We start from the raw sequence: 26,079 nt of genomic DNA, 5'->3' as shown, positions 1-26,079 counted from the left end.
ACTGTGGGCGAGTGAGAAATAGCCATCACATGATGGCGGGCAAGAATGATTGCTGTAATGACATGCGCTTAACGCCAATTTCACTTTCGTAAAGGTGTGGCCCGCAGGCTTCTCCTCCATTTATACTTTCAAGACACTTTGGCTCACAGCAAGACTTCGCAGGTGCCGAAGCTGCTCCTCGTGGGAGATAATGTCGGTCAGAGCGAGGTCACAGTCTGACGGAATGGTTCTCCTCAGCAACAGCAATTATTTTAATGAAATTTGCTCTCACCACTATGACAGCCCAGGAGACGTACAGGGCAGACCTTTGCACGCGACAAGAAAGAGTCCCGGCAGGTCACTCTCCTCGTTTTAAGCATTGGGACTATTTCTGACACTTTCGTGAGAGTTAATTAAAGGGATAGATCCCACGACAGTTCAACGGAAAAAGCGTTTTCTGCACTTGCTCGGGTTAATAATGACTTAGAGGGATATGACCTATCTCCAGAGTGTGTTTCTATAAGGTCTGGTAAGACATATTCTTTCTGGTTAGTACGAAGAGATAGTTCTGCATGTGCTTCTTGTTCCTTTTTCCTTTAACTGCTGTGATCATCTGTTCCTTTATTTTTTATCTTGGACTGTTTACATCGACATTTCTACAATATATTAATCAATTTAGGGAATTTAGAAAAAGATTTTTGACGAAGTGAAGTATGTTCTTTAGTATGTATATCAATTTTCACGAAAGAAATTTAATATTAATCCATTTAACGGATTTCAAAAGGAAAACAGATTGGACTTCCTTTCTCATATCATTGGTTGGAGCTGAGTACATCATACTTCCCGAATTTCGAGCGACATTCCTTCTGTCGTATGTTATCGAGCCTGAAAGAAATCATCTTCCGCATTGCAGATGGCATGATTGACTCACTTTATGTGTCACTTTTGGTAGGTGGACACACACACACACACGCATACACACACTCCGCGGGAATCAGTACCACATTTTATCAACATAAGCACCAGACACCCAACAGTGACGGGAAATTTATCTTTTGTTTGGTGCTCAGCTGAGACCCACCACTGGCCGAAACTTGACTCTCAGACCCTACCTTGATGACAGACATGAAAGCACCGCCGTCCGGCGTCTGATTCAGCGTTAGGACAGGGTAATTGTGACATTAAATGGTGAGAGATTTTAACAATCTTTACACACTCATTCCAGCTACATTTTGTTTAGGGTTAGTTTTCTTTTATTTCTTTCGTTAATACACGCGAAAGTCTGCATCTTTACAAGCAAACGAGAAACCGCGCTTGTGCACGCATGTTCACAAGAGAGAGCAGGAAATAGGATGGAGAAATAGATAGAATATATGTTAAAAGTTAGTCGTCGTCATCATCATCATCATCATCGTCAGTGAATTTATAGCCCAATTTCCTAGTCAAAGCCATGCTCACCGCCCTATACAAAATAAAATCGACATTTTCACAAAAGAAAGACAAAATGTCCCGTGGAGCAATTAGCAGAAAACGAACTCAAGACTTAAAAGATAATACTAACACATACACGGACACACAAACAGGCACACAGTCACATCAATATTAATACACATAAATTGATATCTCTATATCATCTCATATGCCCTCACAGAACTGTGCATACACATGCATGTACTACTTGCTGGCTCTTCTTTTCCAAATGCAAACATAAATATTGTTCTTATCATTATATCACACTTGTTATTATCACAGCAGCAGCTTCAAGATGACACTCTTCACTTCTGTATAAGAATGATGACTTTGTACACTTCTGTAGAAGAAAGACAATAGTCATGATGATAATGCGACACTTTTCTATCTGTTTTGACCTCCTGATGGCTCACACACTCTTTACAGATGTAACTGGTGTAGCCTCTAGTTTGGACTTTGGAGTGGCTGACACTATGTAAGCCTTATGTAACAAAGTGAACGCACCGGAACCAGAAGAGGAGATTGTAGAGCAGTAGCGGAAGGAAAAGAACAGATGCTGTGTGATGGTTAGCCCTATGGGCAGCTTTGATGCAGCATCGTCTGCTCTCCCTTTTCACGTTAAAGAAACTTTTCGGGATAGAGAAGATCGAGAATCAATAAAGTTAAATGTCGAAGATGAGAAACAAAAAGGTCACAGGCAAGGAAGTGGTCCAGCAGTCGAACAAAAATGCAGAGAGTCACTTTCAAGCCAGTTAGGCAAAGGGACTTCTACTTTTTTCCCAGGACACAGAACCAAGTCATAGGCATAGACGTAGACTTAGACATAGACACTGTTTCCTAGACATAGCTTAAGGACCAAGCTTAGAACTTCTGTTTGGTCTTTACTCCATCTATAAATCTATCCTTAATTACTTTTAAAGATATAATGTATTTTCTTAAGTCCTTTATCACGCGTTTCTCTTTTTAGTGGAAATGTGGATTCTGATCATACGTGTCAGTTCAGCCAAGTCATTTGAACAAATTGCAGTCTGGTTGTCCTCTAAAGGAAAAGATAAATATCGGAAGATAAGCAACACATGAAACCGGCTGGCTTGATAAGTTTTTTTTTTAAACGAGGGCTTGTCTGGAAAGCAATTACTTAAAATAGTAGTTTTATGTTTAATTGAGCTCTTTGCTTATTTAGTTGGTATAAATACGGAATCGTCCTTCTGGAGCATTTCTGTTTAAAACATTTTTCAATCATTGATGTTACATTTGATGTTTGCGTGACCTCTTCACTTATACTTTAAGTATTTATATTTACATTTATTTTACATTTCAAACTTTTCTGGTGTACTTTCCTTGACTAGAATATCTTACCTTCAAACCCAGCCTCATTCATGATCTTGATGATAAGTTTGGTGACCAGTCTACTGGCTGAATGACCAGACAAGTCTGTCGGCCCATGAAACGGTTCACTGGGAGGTCACTCAAATCATTAGAACACACGAAACTAACTAAAATAAACAGAAGCAACGGGCAAGAAGCAAACATCGAAGAAAGATCGTAGGTCTGCTATGGACTCAGACAATTTCAAGACACGATCGCCTCTCCACCCGACCTGAGCAAAATAAACGAGCATGTATCTATCAAAGCTGACATTTCAATTTTCAGTAACGTAAGCTGACGCCTGTGACACGACAAATTCGAATTTGTTGGAGGAGATTAAGTGTTATTTTCTTAGCTTCCTTCCTTGTGCTCTTCTCCTTTCACCGTCAATCTTAGCCAATCTAAAAGACACGAGTTTTACACTCATAATTTGCCTTTCTTGTGATATTCTGAAAATCTGTGTGGAATTATTTGCAGTTTGTAGCAACTTTTTTTCCATTTTTTATATTTACTTTCTTTTTCTTGCTTTTCTCTTTTCTCCTCTCCTTTGTTTTGATTGTATAAACAGGAAAGTGTGCGTCTGCCTGTCAACTCTCTCTTTCAGGTCTGCCTCCAAGGTTTGTATACTGAGTAACATATGGCCAGATATGATATGTCATTATCTTGAAAAAAAGGAGAAATTATGACAACTTTGGTTAAATGAGTGAATAAATGATTGAAGTTGCTTTAGATGAGTTCATTACAATAGGGAAGGACTGTTTTCTTGTCTTTGGGACTGCATTAAAACAAGTTCAAATTTACCAACAGATGAAACTGTGAAGGGTTTACTCTTGTGTTGGGCAGTTTGCTAGCAGAACAGCGCGTTCACATGATGCACGCAAACTTCAGCAACAAAAGAACGATGATGATACAAGAAAATCAATCGGTGATGGCGGTGGTTAGGCACTCACGTATTCTACTGACGATTCATCGACCTTACAGAGACCAGGAGTGTCAGGCCTGTCTCTCTACCCACGTATGAAGAGGACATTGTAACCAAGATATCCTCCTTTCTCCACATCAGGCTGCTGTAAATACCGCACTACATGGACTGGCGACTTTGTTGTCATATCAAGAAGGAAGAAGATCCTTTAGCTATATAACCACCTACAGAAAAACATGGTGCACGTTTCTGTACAGCCTTACATGAACCAAAGAAGCAGCCAGCCAGCCAGCCAGCCAACCAAAAGTATGAAAAAAAAAAAAAAGAAAACTCGGAAAATGTACTTCGTCTCACGAACAGAATGTTACCTAAATCAAGGTTGCCAGCTCAGTCTGGTCCCATGTGGACTGTTGCTCGCAGAGAAGATTGGCTTAAGCAGAAATCCTATTTGTAAGGAGAAAATAGTATAAAGGTCTAGGGCATATTTCTCACCATTTCCAGTAGCCTGACAAAGGAGAGGTAAAAAAAGGACCCTGTGTCAGGGCCTGACGATACCCCTGCACTTGAAGTTAAGTTATTAAGTCTCCAAATTAGTTTCTCTCAGACTTGCAACAGGAGACCTATGGGAAACTGTAACTGAAACTGTCAGCAAACGGCCAGCCAAAAAATTTAAAAATAAATGAAAAATCACATTAAAACGAAAATTATAAAAGAACCAACGTGAAGGAAGAAAATGAGGGAGGAATGGGAAAGCGGGAAGTGGGACAAGAAGCATCATTACGATAAAGCCTGTAGTCTAGTTGAGATAGATGGATGCGGAGCTGTGATTGTTATGCAATATTAGTTATTTCTTCATGAAATAAGATGCTGATATTCAAAGATTTCACTTTTCGAGGAAACTCACGAAGTCGTCCAGCAACGTCGATTTTCATCCGTGGGTTTGACACAGGACGGTTGCACCCCTTATCCAGTCTATTCATCTGTCTTCTTGTATTTTGTAGCAGTAATATTGTGCCTACCTGCTTATCATTAAATGTTAAGTTCATAATGTACATTAATACATAACAGTTCATGAGAAAACTTCGAGTATGATCACTTTTGTAATCTGTTTACAATTCACAAACTGTTGCAATCGAGTTCCTGTCATATGAGAAAAACAATAGCTTATCGTTTCGCAGACATTTTCAAATTTCATAATTTTCATAATTATAATTATATTTTAGTAACGAGAGGCATATGCAGCTCCAGGTGTACTCTTTTTAAATCTGAGATTTATTGCTACTGCGCATGCGCAACATAAATATACACGCTTGGTAGTCAGAAGTACATCTTGGGTCAGGAGAACAACACCAGTAGACAGTAGCTGAGTGGTCAACGAGTACAATCAGCTAAACTGATTCATTTTTGTGATTATATTAGCTGACGTTTTGCCTGAGCTATACAGCTAGTGCCAGGTGACTTGGTGTGCACTTTGACCCCTAACTGTCTGTGTCTAGAGCTGGCAATGCAGTCAAGTTCTTGATTGCTTGCTGGTTATCTAGAAGATTTGTAAACGAGGGACCCATTTTCCTTCAACTCGATCTCGTTTGTCCATCTCCTCTTAAGTTTTCAAGTTTGGGGACAGGACTACCGTGTAATTTCTGAAGAGAAAATAAGTCGTCATCTTAGGGAACTCCAACCGCTGGCCTGCTTCATTTCACAGTGACAGCATAACTTCCCCCTGCCCCGAAAAGAGGAAAGAAAGTCTAAAGAAAAAAAAAACAATTAAAACCAATGTTTGTGACCCATATCCAACGACAGATCTTAGATGGAAGACTGACACCAGAAGCGGCGGCTCAGCAAAGAAACGTGCAGAATATGGAAATGAGCATTCGGACAGAACTCCCAAAGGTCGTGCCCCGCATATCTGCAACTCCAAGGGACGCCCTATTACAGAGACGGTGGCACGGCTTATTTGTGTGCACGCTGGTCTCAGTCTCTTCAAACATCTACTACACTTCCTCCTCTGCTTGTCCTTTTGGGATGCTAGACTGACTGCGCCTTCAGCTGCACATTTTACAGGCAGGATTACTTTCTTCTGAGGTAGTAGACAAGGCGAACTTTTCTATTGTCCTTGTTAATGGGCAGGTGGTGTTAAGGACTTACCTACCTTTTTGTGTACTCTTTTGAACTTGTCCTCGCGAAGCTGACAACTTTTATAGGATGACATATTATATTTCTTGCTTGCGTGCCTTGTCATTAATTAGGTGAATAGGATTTTACTTAAACTCGAATCTTCTTTTTCATCCATAAAAGTAGGACTCCGGGTTCATTCCTGTTCGAACAGACATGGTCATTTCTAGGGTAGAAACTAAGTGATAAACGTTTCAGATACCCAGCCAGGCTGCAACCCTTTGCTGATGTGGAAACCCTGTAAAGTAGAACTATATTATTCATTGTGTACAAGGAGAATGGACATGTCCTCAAGGAGAAGGACGTTACAGACTCACGCTATTGCTCAGTGTTCATAGATAAACCACAAAATGTTATCTGTAATTTATTTGTGCACGATCTGTCACATCTATAACCGAAGGTACTGACGTGGTTCAACATAAAGCCGAATACTTTCAAAGCATCGAAGTTGAGCACTCCTTAACTTTTGGGAAATCGATTGCAAACGATCGAAGTGATCCAATTATTCGAACAGGTCATCATTTGTGAAAAGCTGGAGATTCAGTCTGAAGAATAAATCTTTGCCTCCTATCGCTTACACAATAAAATATGGGTTACGTGAACTTGCATGGTTGGGTCTGTATCCTTTACAACAGTGCGCCCTCTGGGAAGTCTGCGGCACCAGTTCCCGAGATGCATTACAGAATCTGTCTGCCAGCAGATTTTATATTTCTATATCGTTTGGTGACTCCTTAATTAAAATTTTAGTAATATGGACATTTGTGTCATTTTATGAAATAAGCAGAAGTAAGAATTCTCTGCGCACAGAGACGCGACTAGAAGAACCAATGCCCACGCTACATGCCTTTGTTTATTCCTACATTAATTTCGTTGACGAAAAAGGAGTTAATAATTAATAGATTGTTCAGAAAACAAACTCTGAGTGTATCTCCATACACCATTTTAAGGAAAAAAAACACCCCAAGTATATAAAGGTAGAAAATAACACATCTCAAAATGATTTCATTGATAAAGTTTTAAAAGCAGAAATAAAAAAGGTCCTCATTGTAAGAACACATTATCTTCGTGCTTTTCGGAAGACTTTTGATTCTTTATCTTTGTTGCCTGTAGTATCATTAATTATTTGTGGGAAAACAATCTAATTTACTTGTTTTTTTCGTTTTCTCCCTGTTCAGAGGACTGATTTCAGCCTTGATTAGCAGCGACATGACGACTAAAGCTAGACTTAACCTGACATTGAATGTTAACCAGCAAATTACAAAAATCGGTAAGATTTCAGTTTCTTCGCGAACGCATTGCGTGCTGCCGTGCTAGCCAGTCAGATTGGTAGCCCGCGGAGCTTCCCGCCTTAGGGAGATAAGAAAGGTCCCGGGTTGACGAGAAATGCACAGCATAAAGGAGAAAGCACGAGATTTGCAAATTTGGCGACTGCCCGGTCTGACAAGAGTGGTCGGAAGGTTGATGGCTTCATTTGTCCAGCCGGCACCTGGGTCCAGGAGCGTGAAGCGGCAAGAACATCTACTCTCTGGGCAGGAACGAATCTGCTTGGCGTTGCATGCCCTTTAGCACCAGATAAGTGAGAAGGATGGAGTCATCTTCACAGGTGACCTACGGGTGCCTCGCACAGTCTCTACATTACCGTCTGATAGGTTTACTTTTTGTGTGTAGTTATAACAGGGATTTATCTTGGACGTATTGAAGCAGTTCAATTTTGTCATCGTCGCTATCGTTATTTCCACCACTACGATCCTCAAGCTGTTTAGTATAAATAACAAAATGAAGAACGTACACTTGTACACTTATCTAGCTAGAGAAGGACACCGTTCCGATTATACACACCCATGTCGGTTTTGTCGAAAGCAAGTGACAGCACTTAGCAAAGTTAAAAGTTGACAAATGAGACAAAAATGAGAATTAGGCCATTTAAAAGCCGACATCTTGATAAGAAGCATTTTCCGACATATGAAATAGTGAGGTCTCTTGAACTATGAAGCCTCGTGACCCCGTTAGGCGATGTACAATGCAAGTCTTGCAAATAGACTCTTGTATGGAGAAGTCCACTGACCAAGTAAAGCTAGATACAATATCTGAAACAATTAAACTTCTAATTTGTTTCGTATGGGAAAGCCTAGTAACCTCGTGACACGACTTACAATGGGTATGTTTCAAAAGAAGCAGACAACCCTGGTAGGTTGAAATCTAATGACCTCGTGAACCTTTAGTGCAAGTTTTTGAAGAATTGGGGATAGGCAGATCCTACATGTAGAAATATAATGACCTGGTGACACAAATTACGGTGCACATTTTAAGTGTCGATGTTTCTGGAAGTATTTGTGCAAAGAAACACATTGACCTGGTAAAGTCAATGTCAAGTTAATGTCAAGATACATCTTGCATAATGTAGGTCATCCTGTAGTATACTGCTCAAAGCAATAAGCAGGCCACGTGTAGAGTCAATCACTGCTTCATGCCAATAAACACACAGAAAATAACATCTAATCAAAGCATTAAGATTTTATTAAATGAAACATAATTAGCCAATTTCATTGAAACAAATGTTAACTACAAGAATTTGAGCTCGGACTTACACAAGCCATGTTTTTACAATTCAGAAAAGTGATGTCAGAGAAAAAGAAAGTCAGTATCGTGTGTCCGCCACTGGCCTAAACCGCAGGCAAGCCACCGTTGTCTCATGGATGGAATCAATGTTCTCAGAGTCCTAGCAATAGCCTGCTAGTCTTGCTTTAGAAACTGGTACAACTGATTGAGCAACTGTTGGGAGGGGTGGCTGGCTCTAAGTGGCTGGCCCAGGACATCCCACAGATGCTCCATGGGATTCAGATCTGGGGAACAGGTCGGCCAGTACATGCGGTTGACTTGGTGCTGTCATTGACGAGCCTGATCCTGTGGTCTGTCGTTGAAGACGGCGCCTAGTCCAATAGCCGGCAGTGCTGGCAGTACCAGAAGCTGTAAAATGTTATCTCTGTATGCCACGCCTGTCATGTTGCCTTGCGCCAGGTAAAAGTGAGTTCTGTAGGCCGTCCCTATCCCACTCCTCACCATCATGAACCCACCACCATAGCGATCACACCCCAGCACAAAACCACTGTTGCCCTGTCCATGCCAAATGGCGGTGTGCCCTTACAAGACGAGCAGCGCGGTGTGCAGGTGTCAGGACAGAGCGGCCGTTTAGAAGACGAGAGGTTATTTGTTGTTTAAATATGAACTGATGGTCATTCTCATTCTAAGTTTCCAGGAATCAAAGAGAGCCCCCTATTTAGAAGATGTAGTGTCGGCCACATTTCTCTCCCTTAATGCACCGAGAGATCAACAACAGACTGAAGACACCACTACGGGTGACAGGAGGTCCATGGCTCCGACAGGTATGGTGGGGTGTACTTTTAAGTTATTAATTTTAATCAGACTTTGCTTTAGTGTTTTAGATTATTTTGGAAAGGCATTAATACCCCTTTTCGGTTTTTCTTCTTCTTATTTAATAATTGCTGTTTTGATTAATACAATACTTTGTGAATTACAATTGTGAGCTGTAATGAAACCACCTCGTGACTTCTCAACTAACATGATTCGAAAAAAAGTTCACCTATTGATGTAGTAAAATCCAAATGATAAATTAAAAAAATCTTTGTAATAAAATGAGATGAACGTATTGTGTCATTGAACTCCCCGCACCACGTAGAGAACATGGAAATCTCGTGTTGTCCAGTGATGCGAAAAGAAGAACGGAGTCGACAAGACAGCACGGACAAGAAGAAAGCAAAGGTCACTGGCAATAGCAAAGCAGATATGTACATGAACGGAGTACGGCTCGAAGAGGTAAGAAGCTTAAAGGAGCAAAAGAGCCACCTTCTCCTAAAATGGCAGCTTCACTGCAAATTTAGGAATCCGGACCGCGACTACAGCAGCGACAATGATTTGGCTGGACAGGATCTGGCGCAGCCGGTGCCTCAAGTTTACTACCGAGTGCAATCTGTATAAGTCTCTCTTAGTGCCAATGATGCTTTACGGATGTGAAACGTGAACTGTACTTGATGATACGGAGAGAAGAATCCAGGCATTCGAGAACAAGTGCTTGAGGAGGTTTCTTTTTGTACAGGGAATATAAAACCGATGACTTTGCACTAGCCACATTCATAGGACACCAGGAACACCTATTCGCAAAAAAGCCGGTCTGGTACAGTCTTCATGTGACCCAGAACGATGCTTTGCCCTTCAAGATATCTGGAAGGGAGTTCGACTCCATGGTGACTAGATGACGAATCGACTTACGAGCATGAAGTAGTGGACTGGTCGTCCCATACAAGACCTGCTCACCATCGCTCAAAGACAAGTCTGAGTGGTGAGCCTTGGCAACTGCCTCGTTTATCCACGTGCTCCTCACAACGACCAGTATCAAAGGACGAATAAATAAATGATGAATGAACGTAATCAAATAGATATTTGTACTTGCTTGTACTTCCTGCAAAAGATTCTTCAATATCTTGAAGGGTTTGATATTTTTCATTTCATGACCAGTGATCAAAGACCAATCAGCATGAGACTGTTTCACATTCTGAATTTAAACATCACAATCTGAAATGCAAATATTCCCAATAATGCTGGACAAACAAAACAAGAAAATTAAACAACCTCAACCGAACATTCGAAAGTGATAAGTGAAAACATCTTCAGAATCACACACAGCAACAACGCGAACACGTCCTGGAGATTCCCCGTCACCGCTGATAATTCACATCAAATTAAAGACCTGGTTATAAAAGTTTCTTTAATTTTACTACAGGCAGTCGTAATAAACCCCATTTCCATCTTCATACTTTTCTTCGAAGCCCGTTTGCTTTTATGTAACGCTTTGATTACTGCAGGGAAATAAAGTCTTAGAAATTGCATTCAGCTTCTTCTTCCGCACTTTGTGGAAAACTTTGTGTTACCGCACGTGTGTGAGTGTGTGTGTATGCGTGCATATTCTAACGCGTGTGTGAACATGTATGTAGGCGTACGTGTAGGTGATGACTACATCTCAATTTTTCTTCCTTTTTTGCACACAGGAAGCCCTAATACCGGCGTCAGCAGCGCTGGTATCGGTGCCATTACTAACACGACAATGACAACATTGCACTGGCAAGGGACCTGTTGGTCGGTATCTGCAAGTTTATCTCTTCTTGCTCGGTCAGCTGAGACCCACCACCCGCCAAAACTGAAATAAGCCCTCAGCCATCCTACCCTCATCTCAGACCTCAAGGCTCTGCCGGTCATCGTTTGTCTAGACACTGCTTTGTTTCAGTGCTGGACGGGCAGACGTCACATTAAATGGTGGGAGATCTTAAGGACCTTTATAGACTGATTCCAGCGACATTTTCTTTCCAAGTTAAACACGTCGTTCTTCATCGACGTCTTCCAACGAACATGCCAAAGAACATATCTGTTCGGTCAACCGCGCGAGTGAGCGCTCACACACACACACACACACATACACACACATGCACGCACGCACAAGAGAGAGAGAGAGAGGCCAGTGGGGGATCGGTTAGTGAGAGAAAATACGATTACAAATAAGAATGGGATTGATTAGTTCACAGCTGACATCAGAAAAGGTGAAGTCATAAGGACAGCCCCATGCTAGTGGGCTTGAAAAAAAATTGCAAAACTGGATTATGTACAGCATGAATTAACACTGAAGATAAAAGAAATTTGTGTAATCTGATAAATGGAAGAAACCAAATAAAATACATTATAGCAGAGCAGCTATTGAGGCGACTGGTTGTTTTTCCATTCTAAAGGTTTTCAAATGTAACATTATATAGGATCGGGACTGTTTATCAGCAATACATAAAAAAGTTTAAAATGAAATGTTATTTACCTAAACAATTTTATTTACATAAAAAATACGAAAATGACTGCTGCTTTGCATAAACATTGAAGAATTTGGTACTAAAAATTGTAAAAATCTGACAAGTGGGTGTCGAGAAATAGGAGTTAACAAATAGTAACAACAGCACAAACTGAGAAAATTAAGCTGGAAAATTAATAAAGGTACAGCCTCTTTAGATTTTTTACATTTTCTTGCCTTCGCATCGGTTCTCTTCGGTTTTAAATACTTTTATGTTGGCTTTTTATGGTTCATTTTCACAAAATCAAGTGCAGTTTTAAAGAAAAAGACACTTTTCTCTTAATGGAAAATAAATGCTTCTAAATTCCAAATAGTCAAATACCACCAGCTCCACCAACTGCGGCAGGTTCAAAGTAACACTTACTTCATAAGAAACTGTCTGCAGTCAGGGGATACAAACCTATTCAGTCTGACAAGCAGTCTTCGGGCAAAGTTTTAAGAAGTGAGCAAATTTTACAAATTTAGAAACGAAAACCAGAAAAACGACGATTGATTTGATTAGGGTATATTTATTCCTTGTAAATAAAATTGTTTCACAAAAAACTAAAGTTTTATTTGAAAATAGACTGAAGTAAGCAAAAATTCGGAAACAATAAACTAGCCAAAATGACCCAGGAGCGCAGTCCCTTGCTTTTGAGATGGGGAAGAGAGAAGAGTAGGGTAACGGAAAGTACATCAAGCTGATGAAACTTTTCCGTTTAAGAGCTGATAGTAAAAAACATATAAAATGTCCTCATGGACAGCTGCTGTCGATGACTGATGATGTTAGGCTACACCGCTGAGGAAGGGACGATCGAAGAGAACGCAGAGGTTAGAAAGAATGGACAGAGGAGACTGTTGCTGCAATAAAAGGAATATTACAGGGGAGCAACTCGGTTAACAGATGGCACGACCCTTACAGGGAGCCTTTACTTTTGTTGACTTATTCACGGACATTGAAACATTCATTGAAAGGACGTGTTGGAGTCATTGGGAAACATTATGGCTGCACTGGTCTTTGTTCTTAGATAGAGAAACTTTAAAAAAAGAGTATCAAGTGTAGAAGTGAGTTTTGGGTCGATGCTTAGTCTAAGTATCTAATATCTCTCTTGAACTTTTGAAAAACTGTTCAGATTATTGCAAAGTATTTTTCTTTTAAAATCAGGAAGGGAAAAGCAGTGCCTGTAAAATAAATTTCCGTTTTCTTCTAATTATAGTGAACGATGATAAAATCGTCCTAGTTCTAGAAAACTGACAGCTGGAACATTTATTAATGTAATGTCTTAAACTTCGTTAGAATAATTATGTTTCTGTACAAATCTAAAGTTCTTGAGTTCCCCCTTTTTGTCATGTTTTCCGGAAGAGACAATAAAACCAAATCTTAGATAATCTTTCTCTCCTTCCTTGTAACCCTTTATTCATCCTTTATAAAGTCTAACGATCGTGTGAATTTTCTTGTTTCATTCAAATTCCACTGTCACTTGCTTCCCGGTGTTGCCATGATGGAAATGCGGTTTGTCTGACCACCTCTTAAGAAATGAGTTATCACAAAAAGATTAAAAGCAGATACCTCGGTCTTTTGAAGGATTGAGCAGCGGTCTTGATTTACATACTTGAAGAATATGCAGCTTTAAACAATTTGAAAAATACTTGCTTGGCTCATTGCAGGGTAAAGGTTCCGCAAAATGGGAAATAACAGCCTTGTGTTGTTTACAAGGTACAATAAACCAGTAAACATAGACGTGCAAAGGACAGTACCAAATGATTGAGGTTCTGTCTGTACATGGCAGTTTTATGTCATCATGGCTTCAGATGATGGGATATCTGACAACGGAAGTTTCATGACTTTACTTCAGTAAACTCTTTTCGCGTAGGGAGAATGTGGATGGCTTTCTCCATAAGCGAGAAAGATTATATTAAAATATATCTGGAGGATCAGTATCTTGTAAAGAATGATAAACCAATGAAAGAAACATTTCAAAATTTGAAAAAATTCTCTTGGGTATGTCTTCAATGGATAGTCTGAAGCTGGCGAGGGGCTAGTTAGGTCTCCAATGTCGTGTCAACTGAGGGCTATATCAGTTAAAATCTTACAAGAATTTCAGATACAGTGTCTGATGCATGTCTTTACAAGAAAAACAAAAGAAAAAAAAAGCAGTTTGTTCAACGGCTTTCCACTGGAGTGCTATGAAATCCTGGTTCCTTTGCCGGTCACAGTATAATCAGTTTTGTCACATGTTTGTCTTTAATTCAAGATTTATTACGACTGATGTGAAGTAAACAATCTCAGATCGTATTTGTATTTCCAACAACATTGTTTGACATGTTGAGAGGGGAATGAAGCAAAGGTCAGAGGAAAAGCCAGAGACTTTTATTTTTTTGATTAAGGTTAGGCTCGTGCCGCTGAGTAAACAATAGGGACAGCATCCAGTATCTCTTGAGTATTTAAACAGTAATGGCAAGATATTACAACGAGTTAGCTCTTGAGATATTAAAATACGGTACTGGCAAGATGTGTACAATGGAATTTGACTATTAAAAACAGAACTGGTAAGACGTGTACAAGCTATCTCTTGAGTACTAAGACAGCACTGGCAAGATAATCATAGTTACATTCTTAATCCCAACAAAAAAAAAAAAAAAAAAAAAAGGAAAAAGAACCAAGTACATACATGACTGGAGGTATACAGACGGTATACATATGCAACGAAGTCAGCACCAAGACCAACTGGGGAATGAGACAGAGAGAGAGAGAGGGGAAAGAAGTGCTTTCGTTCTTTGAATGGCATTTATTACATTTAGGCGAAACGGTTTGTGGTTAGCCTGTTTATTATTTTGATCTTCCAGTCGCACTGCCGCGACATTTTCTACGTGCACAACGGCTTGCACTCTTTAACCGCTGCTGTGTCACGCACCTGAACACTTGGAATGGATACGACGAGCCAGACAATGTGATAGAGATAAATAGGGAGACACAGAATAATAACATTTGTTAATCTTTGTTGATTTCTCGTGAAAGTTCCGCAGGGGTTCATAAATCTGGGTTGCAGGACCAGCCGCTTTGCTGTGATGTAGCCGTAGTTGCTAGCCTGGCGTCAACCACCACCACCAACCACCGTCCACTCACGAATGTCCGCAGTCCAGCTTGACTTTGGTTGTCTCCGGCGAAGGGACCGAGATGTCAGCGAGAAAAAGCGAGTCGTGTCGCAGCATTTCCATGCAAATTGTCAACGAGAACGTCGCGCTCCTTAACACGCGTTGACGCGTCGCTGCCAAGGTGCTTATGAATGGTGCGATTCATGCCTGTTGACGTAGCGCACGTGCCACAAGTTGTAAACTGGCTGTATGTAACCCGAGACGTGCGCGGGGCATCCTGGGAACGACGTAGTGCGGGGCTGCGGGAAAGAGATATAGGGCGAGTGGACTGTGGGGCCCTGCCTAGGGAGCGGGCACCAAGTCGGTTTAAATGTAAAGTTCAGCTCTGGTCGCGGAGACGCAAGGTCTCTGTGGATTACCGCTGTACAGAGCTGCCTAAAGGGCAGACTTCAAGTCACAGCCAGCAGCGTGCGCTCAGACTACAACGGGGGCTGATAGCAAACATTTTCAATTACAAAGTTTCAGAATATGTCTAAAGTGAAGGGTCACACCACGAACTTGTATTACTGGACTGCTGGCAGACGATTTTTTTTTTTACTAATTTGTTCAAGAGGCTAATGCTAAACGAAGCGTGAGACTACAAAGCTTCCGGTTTATTCACATTCATTGTTTAGGCTCGCCGAGACTAACAGCGGACAACTTTCACAAGAGGCTAAGCGTTGGTCTCGGCAGACAGACAACAGTCCACCTATACACGTCCATGGTCACATGGCATTGTGCGAACAAAGTTGGGTTTTTTTTGTTTGTTGTTTTTGTTTTTTTACAGCGTTCCAAAAAAATAAACATTATGAATGCACGTTAAACAAGATGTCGGGAGTTGCAAACGAGCTATTTAGTCAGAAAGTTAAGAAACAGATTCGAACAATTGATAATCTAATATGCGCATTATCTTTCGTTCCAATTTCAAAGCTATTTCTTCTGTAACATACAATGGCGTGTTTGTGGCTTTAAACACTGATTGCATTTAACCTTTACACAAAATTACTCCTACTGTTTGTGAATTGTATAGACATCCGACACTAAAGTAATGACCGCAACACTCACCTAATTAAAGAAGTTTTAAGTTTCTTTTTTGGTGCAGTTAGGTAGGTGGGATCACGAGCATGTATGTGTCCAATTTTTTTCTCGATTGAAGTAATTTTCTAGAAGGACAAGTACGAAGCGATGGAGAGAAAATGTGCGTGATTCCTGAGAGAAGACTTCAAGTTTTGGCGCAAAATAATGGTCCTTAAATCAGGAAACACAAAATATCAAAATCAACGCAGTGTACATATGCATGTGCATGCACACAAACATACTACTAGAAATTTCGTCCTCTATGAGAGTTACAACTTGACCCCCCGGCCAGCAGCTTGGGGCTAACGGTTCTATTTTGTCTGACTATGGTTGTCAGGAAATGGTATTCTAAACACTTTACACTTCTTATATAATCACTCACTCCTGTGGGCCAACGGCTGTATACAAGCAAACGATGGCGCTTCATGGTGAGGAATTGAGCTCCGACTTAATGACGAAGGAGACGAGTCCCACGGTGGTTGACTGCGACGCCCCCTAAACGGTCTGTGACGTAAATCAAAGCGGAGACAAGTGAGCGTGCGTGCCTGTGCTTACTAAGGAGACGTCACAATTGATTAATTTGTAGTGCACGAGTTTCGTTAGCGAGCGCTTGGTACATGGGTCTGCAAGTTTCTTCGCATAAGTAATGTGCGGCCCCTTCTCCTGAAGACCTGAGACGGGATGTTGAACCGACAGACACGCTAACCAGGTGTATGCTTTGATAGTAGTATGCCAGCAGGTGTGCGTGCAGAAAACCTACATACACATATAGAGAGAGCTACTCATTCATTCTCACTTGAGTAAACGAAAACAGCATCTCTCTTTCTCTCTCTCTCTCTCACACACACATTGCCTCTTCTGCACACAATGGCGGCAAGTGTTGTGTACAAACGACCACTGCTGTTACTGTTGTATACACTGGCGGCAATGGGGATGAGTACTGATGCTGTTAGATTCGATTCTCGGTTCTCTAGGAGTCGGATAAGCATCATTGTTTCCGTGTAATAGATATAATAGCGGCCGCAAATTTCACAGGATGAATGGTATTTATGGCCACTGTCATGTGTATAGTGAAGAAACATAAAGATAGAAAGATACATTTTTATTCTCACCTGGATTGGCGTAGTTGCGGCTGGGGAGGGGAAGGTAGCAGTAATAGCATGGATCGTAAGCTGTAATGTTACCTTTCTTTGTAGCCTGACAACATGAGAAGAAAGAAGTGCAGTGGGGCTAGCGTGACGTCACGCCGGGTAATGACATTACCACCTGTGAGACCTTGTCCTCAGTCCCTTCAGTAACATCGCTCTGCCCCACTGGAAGGAATAACAAGCCCTGCGACTTTATCTGACCTGTCATGCTTCTAGCCAATTTCGCTACAAGGTCTCTCGTGGCTTTGAGAAAATAAAAAACAAATTTAGGCAGAAAAAAACTGTGTGAAGTTTTGTCTTGTACTGGCTCCCACAACATCAGACTTCTTAAAAACATATTTACAGAACACTGAGTGGGAGTCTATGAAACATTTTCTTCGCCTTTTTTTCCATCATTTCATACTCATCATTTTTGCTTAGTGCATTGTTGTTTTTTTCTGACGACCTCCTACACTTTGCTTCTTATCAAATCTCATTCAAAAAAATGGGCCACACTTTAACCAAGTTTTAACTCAGTTTACAAACACTCATTTCGAAAATGCCAAATTTGTAGAGAAAAGTTGTATATCTGCCAGCAGAAGTGCAATTGAACTTCGTGGACATACAAACATGCTTTGTAAACATCTTGGCATCTGTGTAAACCGTATTTCAATTGCGTGTTAGGCAGAGTCCCTGGATGTTTATTGTCCGTGTTATGAGTTGACCACACGAGCATGCACTGACACGTCACCAGAGAGTGACATGCATGATATGCATCTCGAGTTAGAGCCAGCAAGGCTTCGGTAACCTCACACCACTTAGGCAATGAACGATTCTCTTTTCTGGACAAAGTTGGCAACCGCTTTGCGTTAATCTGTAAAACGTGGTTTCCTCGGCAACGGGAATCAGGCTGCTGTGCGGAAGCTTGTTGGATCAAGGACCAGAAAGGCTGAGAATGAAAGTGTAGGAAACGGAAGCTGAAACAGGAGACACACCAGCAGTGAAGATGAGGAAGCAGACAGAGAAGGAGGAAGAACGGTCGCTGTCTGAACAAACAGAGGAAGAGATGGCAGGAAGAATATCCCAGTACAAACAGTTCGCCGCTGCCACTTTCTCTTCACCGAGCCTCGAAGCTCATTTGCACGGTGCTCTTGATAATGTCTTCAACAAACCCTATTAATGGACAAGTGGCAGCAGGGTGGTCGTACAACACTGGCAATCAGTGAACGGAACTCCGCTCTGACAAGTGGTCTTCCGACGGTCAGCTGCACCAACAGTTTGTATTCCCCGGGTCGTTAGCTTCTCCCCCAGACTGGTCGTCTGGCATTATTCTAGTCGCAACTACCGGGGAAGCTGCGGCTGTACTGTCCACAGACTGGATGTGTTGCCTCAAGCATGTCGTTGTAAATATCTTTTTGTCTCCAGCCAGTCACAAGGTCCTTCTTTGAACTCCTCAAACGAGTAAACGTGTGGGCAGCCCGGTTTTATATGTCAGTACTTGAAGAAACAGTCAAAATTCCACCAGAAAATAACGGGGATATTAATATGTGAATATTAAAACTAAGACCTTACTTCTTTAATCCTTAATATTTCTCGAAACCTTGGTCAAAGATCCCTCCAGGTCCTGTGCTTGAACACAATCATATCCTATCATAAAGTCGCTCCTTGCAATTCACCCTGATACACATAAAACAGATATGTAGTGGCTTTATCTGACCAGGTTACGCTCAGTTTAACACGCGTAAAAGTAAGGGACGGAGGAAGAAACAAATATAAAAGTCAGGATCAGAAAATTGCTTGGATCGGAAAGTTCACTTTTTGGTGTAATTGTTTTCAGGACACAGCCTCTCCAGACAACAAAGAAGAAGAAACTAGATTTTCACGCTTGAAGCAAGAATTTTAGAATAGGTTGAATGAAGAGACACTGATGTGCTTGCTCACGGGTAAAACGTTAATATCGCTGTGGAATAGCGAGCACAGTGCCCTCCCTTCCTTCTCTGATCTTGTGAACTTTGGCCATCCAAATACAGAGTCTTCATGGCAGATAATCTGTTTTGACCTTTAATTGATTCTGCCGGTGGCTAAAATGTTTGGAGAAAAATAAATCCTGGAAAAGGAAAATAGCATAAAATTTTATGTAGCTGGTCTTTAAACGATTTTCATTATTGTTTGCCTTTTTTAAGGACAGATGAACTGGCAATGGACAAATCAAATGTCACGTTTGTTGGTTTATGTTACGTGGTCAACAAATCTTCTTGCCACGTGATGTAAACAGACAAATCAAAAGCAACGAAAGCAATTTTAAAAGCAGCGCTTTGTAAAACATCTACTTGCTCAGATAATTCTTATTTTGTCTGTAATAAATTAGACACACACAGACAGTCAGATAAACTCACAGAAAGATAGGTGAATGTAGTCAAGCACGCATGCGTAGGGCAACATGCAGGCTCACGGTTTCAAATTTCAGAATTGATCTTTTTCTCTCTTGTCTCTTGTTCAGACGATCATCCAGCTACACAACCCGTACACACTCTTGCCCAAGCACAAGACTTGATTATGATAACATAAACGAGAACAATTCCGAATTTCCCAGGTTATGCAATCGTGAAGAGCAGAAACATAACTGGTGTGAAAAACTCTGGAACTTTTAAACCTGGTTAAATAAAACTTAAGCAAAACAAAACTTTTGGAGTTGAAACTTGAAATTTTGATAACTGCTATGCATCCGTCATACAGAAGACACCTAAACATTCACCTTTGATCTTTGCCAACGACTATGTCGCCCACCTTCTCATAAAAGATGCGCTCCTCCAGTCGCAAAACAAAAGCTCTTCTCCACACTCCAATTCGATGTTTCCATTACCTTCTGTCGCTATGGCCATGCTGCTCTCTTTGTGGGAGCCAGATTTCCTGTATCTTGTGATTGTCTTGAAAGAAAACAGATGCTGTCCTTCCTGTGTCAGATTAACGAGACTCGTGTCACGTTATCCAGAGTTCGCGACATTTTACGGTGGCTTTGAAAAAGTTTTGTTAATTGGATGTTCAAGGAAAAAGAATCTCCGCCTAAGACTGAAATTTAAGATTTTATTTTGTCCAGCGAAATAAACGTTTGCATGTTTTACTAACGGTGATAACTGAAGTTTGAGACGGACCCACTGAGTGTCAAATAGACCGAAATGCCCGGATATGGCTTGGGGAAAGGAATCATTCATCAAGAACAATTTTCCATGTTTTCTAAAGCATCCTCGACTTGAGCTTCCTGCTTTCTGAAAAATGTTGTCTGCTTCAAAGGAGGGATTATTATACTAAGCGCATTTGTCTTAGGTAATATACAGGTCAAATGTTGTCTCGACATCCGGTTTGGAGGAGCAGGTATTGGAACATTTCGTGGGAAGTACTTTTAAGTAGATGCACAAAGTTATTGAGAAGAAGAGCAAAGGATGGCGAGGAACACAACAGAAATTATGGATATTGAATGAGTGATCGCATTACGCCTGGGGAATGGGGAAGGCAAATAAACATATAGTTTGGCGAAGGCAAAAATGAAAACTGTATTTTTTTCGAAACAAGTCTTAAAGTGAACTGTTATACATCTCTAAAATCTCCACAAACACACACATACACACAAACATACTTAAGAGATTAAACTTTTATTAACCCGAAATATTATCTGTCCGTTGGGATGCCATGATATTTTTTATTTAATTTATCGCTTTGACCACATCACATCCAAACGTAAATGTATATTACCGCGGTTCTCTACCGGTGGAGGAGGAGGAGGAAAAGGAGGAAGAGAAGGTGGAGGAAAAGGAGGAAGAGGAGGAGAAGGAGGAGGAAGAGGAGAAGGAGCAGTAGTAGTAGTGCGACACAAGAATATGAGAAAGACCACCAGCTCTACTCCTTAAAACACACGTAAAACCCGAATACTTTGCTAACAACTCCTGTGTCCCGCAACTGTTCTCCCGTCTGTTCAAGAACTAACGTTTCCTTTATTTATATATTGTCTATTTCTTTGTTCCCAATCTCCTTGCAGCTATGACAAAGACTTTGGCAGTAAAAGTGTCAACATCGCGGGACATCTTTAAAATAAATGCTACTCAAGAGTTTTTATATATTTGGCATATTTCTTTCTCCCAATGTGATGAAGTATTGAAAGGGAGTAAACTACTTTTAACCAGTAAAGTCACGGATAAATGAAAACAAAAGAATTCAAGAAGTGAATACTATGTAAGCTGCTTGGGCATTCTTTAGAGAACCACTTTCTATCTTTCAAAGAACGTGCAGGCTTCTTCTTCCCTTTGTTTTCAATGAGGCCTCATTCTGTCACTCAGTAAATTGAGTGCAGTTCGCCGTCGCGCCGCAGACGCAGCAATCAACGACTTTCAAATTGATTTTCAACAGCCGAGCGCTCTGATGACTCTGATGACTCTGTAGATAAAAGGGAAACACAAGCATTGCCGGAGAAGGGAAAGTACTCTCGAAGTATCGTAATTAATTAAAAGTATAAACATTTTAGGAGCTATTACTTCTCTCATATATACTTCTCGTTTCCTTCATTTTTTCTGCTGTATTTTCTTCCTTCCGGTGTTTGCAGTACTTATATTGAGGGACTAATCTTTTATAAAGAGAAAGAGTCTCCGCCCACTCATAAAGCAATCCATTAATATAAGTAATGTTGTAAATGAATGATCAAAAGAAGTTATGGTCTATCAGTACAATGTAGAAGTAATTTTAGACATCTGAGGTTATTTTTACCATTTCATACTTTAAAAATAATTAACAAACCGACAAGTTAGTAAACCGTTATTCTAAGACTTAAAGGTTGGCAGGAACAGAAAATAGAAACCTATTCCTGTGCGAAAAGAAGCACACGCTGCAAGAAACCTCTGCTGTTACATCTGAGTATTTCATCAATCAAATTCTCCATTTTTCTATCTAACCTCTTGTGGGCCTGGCAAGAAATCTGGTACCGCTGACCATAACGGTTCAATATGTCTGAACTAAAATCGATTGGAAGTCAGTAATGCGCAAATGCTGGCCTCGTTGAACCACTTCGCACTTTAATCTGGTCTCCGTTTATAGACAAACTCTAATAATGTCTGAAAAACCGGATATTGCACATATACGTGTGTCTGCGTGAAAATGTGTGTGTGTGAGAGAGAGATAGAGACAGAGATAAGCATTGATGTGTGTGTGTGTGTGAGAGAGAGATAAGCATTGATGTGTGTGTGTGAGACAGAGAGAGAGAGAGAGAAAAGGAAAGAAAGAGTGTGTGTATTTCAATTAACCTCCCATGAGCAAGAATTCGTGTGCATTTTTATCTTTCTTTCACATCACATTTGTCATTTATAATTATAAATCAGTTTTCTTTTAAAGTCAAATTATAAAACGGTAGTGGATAAACACACATGCGTTCCTTCAAAACACTGAAAAACTCAGCCACTTGAATGTTTACGGAGACACAACACATACTACATTGCCACATAACACTCGTATCTCTTACACATCCATGTAAGACATACTATAGTCTGCTGGCGCTACCCGTAAATGTACAGTGCATATCTCCGAAGAAATTTTTCAGGTTTAATGCTTCCAGAAGTTTGAACATCCTTGTTTAATTGTTTCATGATTTTAAAAAAATTCTTTCTCGGAATAATCAAATCGCAATAAAAATGTGATGGAGGAAGATCATGGGAAATATTTCTCCTGTAGTTACCACCGCTGTCCATGTGCCCCCCAATCAATGTGTTTTGATTCCTTTGGTCCCAGAATCCACTTTTACGGGGAAAAGATTTTAATAATTTTCAGTTTTTAAGAGCGAAAATGATAAAGTAGAAAAATGCACACCTTGATGATGCTCGGTCTTATTTCTGCCTTCGTGTTTGGTTCACAAGAATGGAATCATTTTGAAAATCTCTTTTCTTCAAACAGACAAATGTTTGATTGTGCGTTTGTAGTGGTCGACATTGGGTAATTGTCTGATTCTCTGTGGCGTGACAGCCAGTGCCATGTTTGGAGGTGAAAATTGCGAGCTGGACCTCACAGAATTGTTTCTGTCCTTATTTTTTACCGAGGTTCTAACGAGGAAAGAGACAGAGAAACAATAAAGTTGATTGCAATGCTGGTATCATCGTAATATTCTCTCCTCAACAATAGCCTCCAGATTGGGGGCTGATTTCTTCTCAAGAGGATGAACGCCGACAGAGAAATGTTCTTTATAGTTATTCATGATGGTGATCAGGGCTCTGTCATGTACTTGCCACGACTGCTGTCAACGTCCACAAAAACAAAATCATCTTAAAATGAGACAGAAGTAAGGACTTCAGTGTGATTTGAGTAATTTAAACCGATATAGTGTTAATCGCGATAGCCTTGATGTTTTTCTTTTTCTTGAGAAAGACACTGAAAAGAAAAATGAGAGAAGCTTCCTGCCATCTTTAAATATACACGACAGGCATCCATCCCTGTGTCCGCACCATACCGTGTCCAGACAGCCGGCATTTGTCCACTGACTGCCCAACAAGCAAACAAATGGAGCAGATGTGCGCCGGCTAGTGGCCGGTCCTACCCGTCATTAGTATCAGTCACAATCAGTCTGCCTTGCAAGTCTGGAACATTCTACAGACTCGTGCTCATCGATCCCGTGCGGAGAGTTTGGGCAAGGGGCGCCACTCCCAACCAACGGTGTAGACGGGGCAGCACTTTCTTGCTTACGTAACCATGGAGACGAACTCTGTGAACGATGAGGTGGTCAAACGCTGTGTGGCCTCAGCAAGTTCAGGGTAGAGTTAGAGTGGAGAGTAAACTTGTCGGTAAATACCCGCAAACTACCCTTTACACGTGTTCACAGTTTCCGGTTCCTTCCTTCCAGGCAGACAACTCTGGTATTCTTCCTTCCTTTATTTTTACATATGATACTGAAGCATTTTCGGATAGCTGATTTTTAAAAAAAGAGGTTTTCGACTAATTTCGATTAATTCAAAGTTTTCTGGTTAGACTATGGCATCCGATTTCTGTTTCCGTTAAGCATACATATTTTTCCGTTGGCTCTGAGACACATCCCAAAATAATCTTTTGTCAACAAAACACTTATGTCACTGTCACCATGGTAAAGTGTAGTGCGTTTTCAAAGCTCAGTTAGTGTGTAGGTGGGCGCACTAGTAATCATGATAATTATGAAGGTGTTGTTCTATCTAAAGAAACACGATTTAAGTACTAGTCAAAACATTTTTTTAATGACAAAATTAAAAATTACTTAGTATTTGTAAGTTTGTAAATGCACTTTTATCAAAATAAACTGTAGACGAGTTCCAAACACATCAGCCAAAACTTTATTATTTAGAGTTCAACCCGGAATCTTAAAGTGCAGTCACGCAGCTGAAATAGCCGTGTTGTTCTCAGAGATGACAAATTACAAGTAATTACAATAATTACAAGCATGCTTGTATATCTCTATATCAGGCAGGCGGAGTTATTTTTAAATTAAACGGTTCTTATTTATAGCTGGGTCTCAACACCAGACCTGCAGGAATCGCCACTACAGATAAAATGTTTTCTTCATTTTCCTTCCATACTCTTCGCATGTCTACACTCAGAAAATAACTAGAATGTCATCTACAGCCGGTGGTTAGAGTAGCGGGGGGTAAACAAGACCGTTTGACACAGAAAGAAATGTTGGAATTACTCTGGTGTACCTGTATGTCGGCTTATCAAACTATCCCATCTGCTACTCCACAAACAGTTGGGTTCCGCGCCATGGGGAGGCAGCACTGTGTTTCAGATGTGCTTTTAGGCCGGTGTCATCAGCAATGAAGCTCCTCCACGCTGATGCTAATTTCGCGCCCACAAGAGAAGTTGCACGAGCGACCTGCGCGTGCCTGATGACGTAGACCCGGCACCCGCGTAAATATTATAATGAGCTGGGAGGAGACTCCGACACCATGGGCCCCATCTTAGCAAAAACTTTCAAATTAAAAAAAGGAATGTAAAATTCTTTGGTTTAAATTTTTTATCGCGCCTTTCGGACATGCAAGGATTGTTTAACATGTCTCCGACCTGCCTGCTATTATTTTAATATTTTTTAAATTTAATATTTTTTAAAATTAGTTAAGTTAAGATTGCAAGTCAGTGTGGTTTGTTGTTGTTCAGATGTGGGAAAACATTTAAGTCATACCTCTCATCTTAGGCATCATCATCGAGCAAATAAAGGCGATGTAAAATAAAGATAAATGACAGGTGTGTCGGTAACACAGAAGAGTTCGTTCTAAAGGCCGTTTTTAACAGATAAAATATCGTCTGACAAAGTTTGGCACAGGAAATCAGAAGTTCGGGGGAAAATGTTTGCAATGTCAGAAATTTAGTCAGCACGCTGAGCTTAATCCAAACTTGCTTATCAGTATATTTGCTAATTCCACGAAAGTTCAGGGTAGTCTAGAGGTTGACACTTCTGTACCTTGCCTGGTTAAGAACAGTCTCTAGTTCCGGTCAAACATTACTTTGAAAGTAGCTGGGAATGTATGTGCTGTAGAGAATCAAAATGGTTTACAAGAGCTCCTAATATCTCTGATTGACTGTCTTTGACCTCAGACTGACTGGTACTCACCATCAATCTTTGACTAAGTGTATCTGACCATCTCTGACTGTCTGACTTTCCATTTCTGACTGACAGTGTATCTATCTATGATTAACTGAGTGTATCTCTCCATAATTGATTAATTGACTGAATGTATCCGACTATCATCTGTTTCTGCATGTCCTTCTATGTCTCTTTGTTCATACCTCCACCCCCTTCGCCAATCATACCATCGCAAATGCTGCTTCATCTTTCTGTCTCTCTCAAGATCAACTTTACAAAAAAACATTGTGACTACAACACACAATAAAACAAGTCTCAACGCTGAACTAACTGGCGCCTTGCGGTGTCTTGCCCTCAATTCTGAAGTCCG

The 26,079-nt window shown here is 40.6% G+C and overlaps 1 long non-coding RNA gene across 1 annotated transcript in view; it reads left to right on the top strand.

The window, feature by feature from the left end:
• LOC112559866 overlaps positions 1 to 11,811 on the top strand; it is a 44,614-nt gene extending 32,803 nt beyond the window's left edge. The window contains exons 3-4 of the long non-coding RNA XR_003098420.1: positions 9,168 to 9,294; positions 10,975 to 11,811. This is a non-coding gene — a long non-coding RNA (uncharacterized LOC112559866). The remainder of the gene's footprint in view (positions 1 to 9,167; positions 9,295 to 10,974) is intronic.
• The last annotated feature ends 14,268 nt before the right edge of the window (positions 11,812 to 26,079 follow it).

Source organism: Pomacea canaliculata, linkage group LG3, assembly GCF_003073045.1.
Source record: "Pomacea canaliculata isolate SZHN2017 linkage group LG3, ASM307304v1, whole genome shotgun sequence".
In the NCBI taxonomy this organism is placed as follows: Eukaryota; Metazoa; Mollusca; class Gastropoda; order Architaenioglossa; family Ampullariidae; genus Pomacea; species Pomacea canaliculata.
Note: the sequence above shows the minus strand (reverse complement) of the source record. Positions and strands in the feature narration are given on the sequence as shown.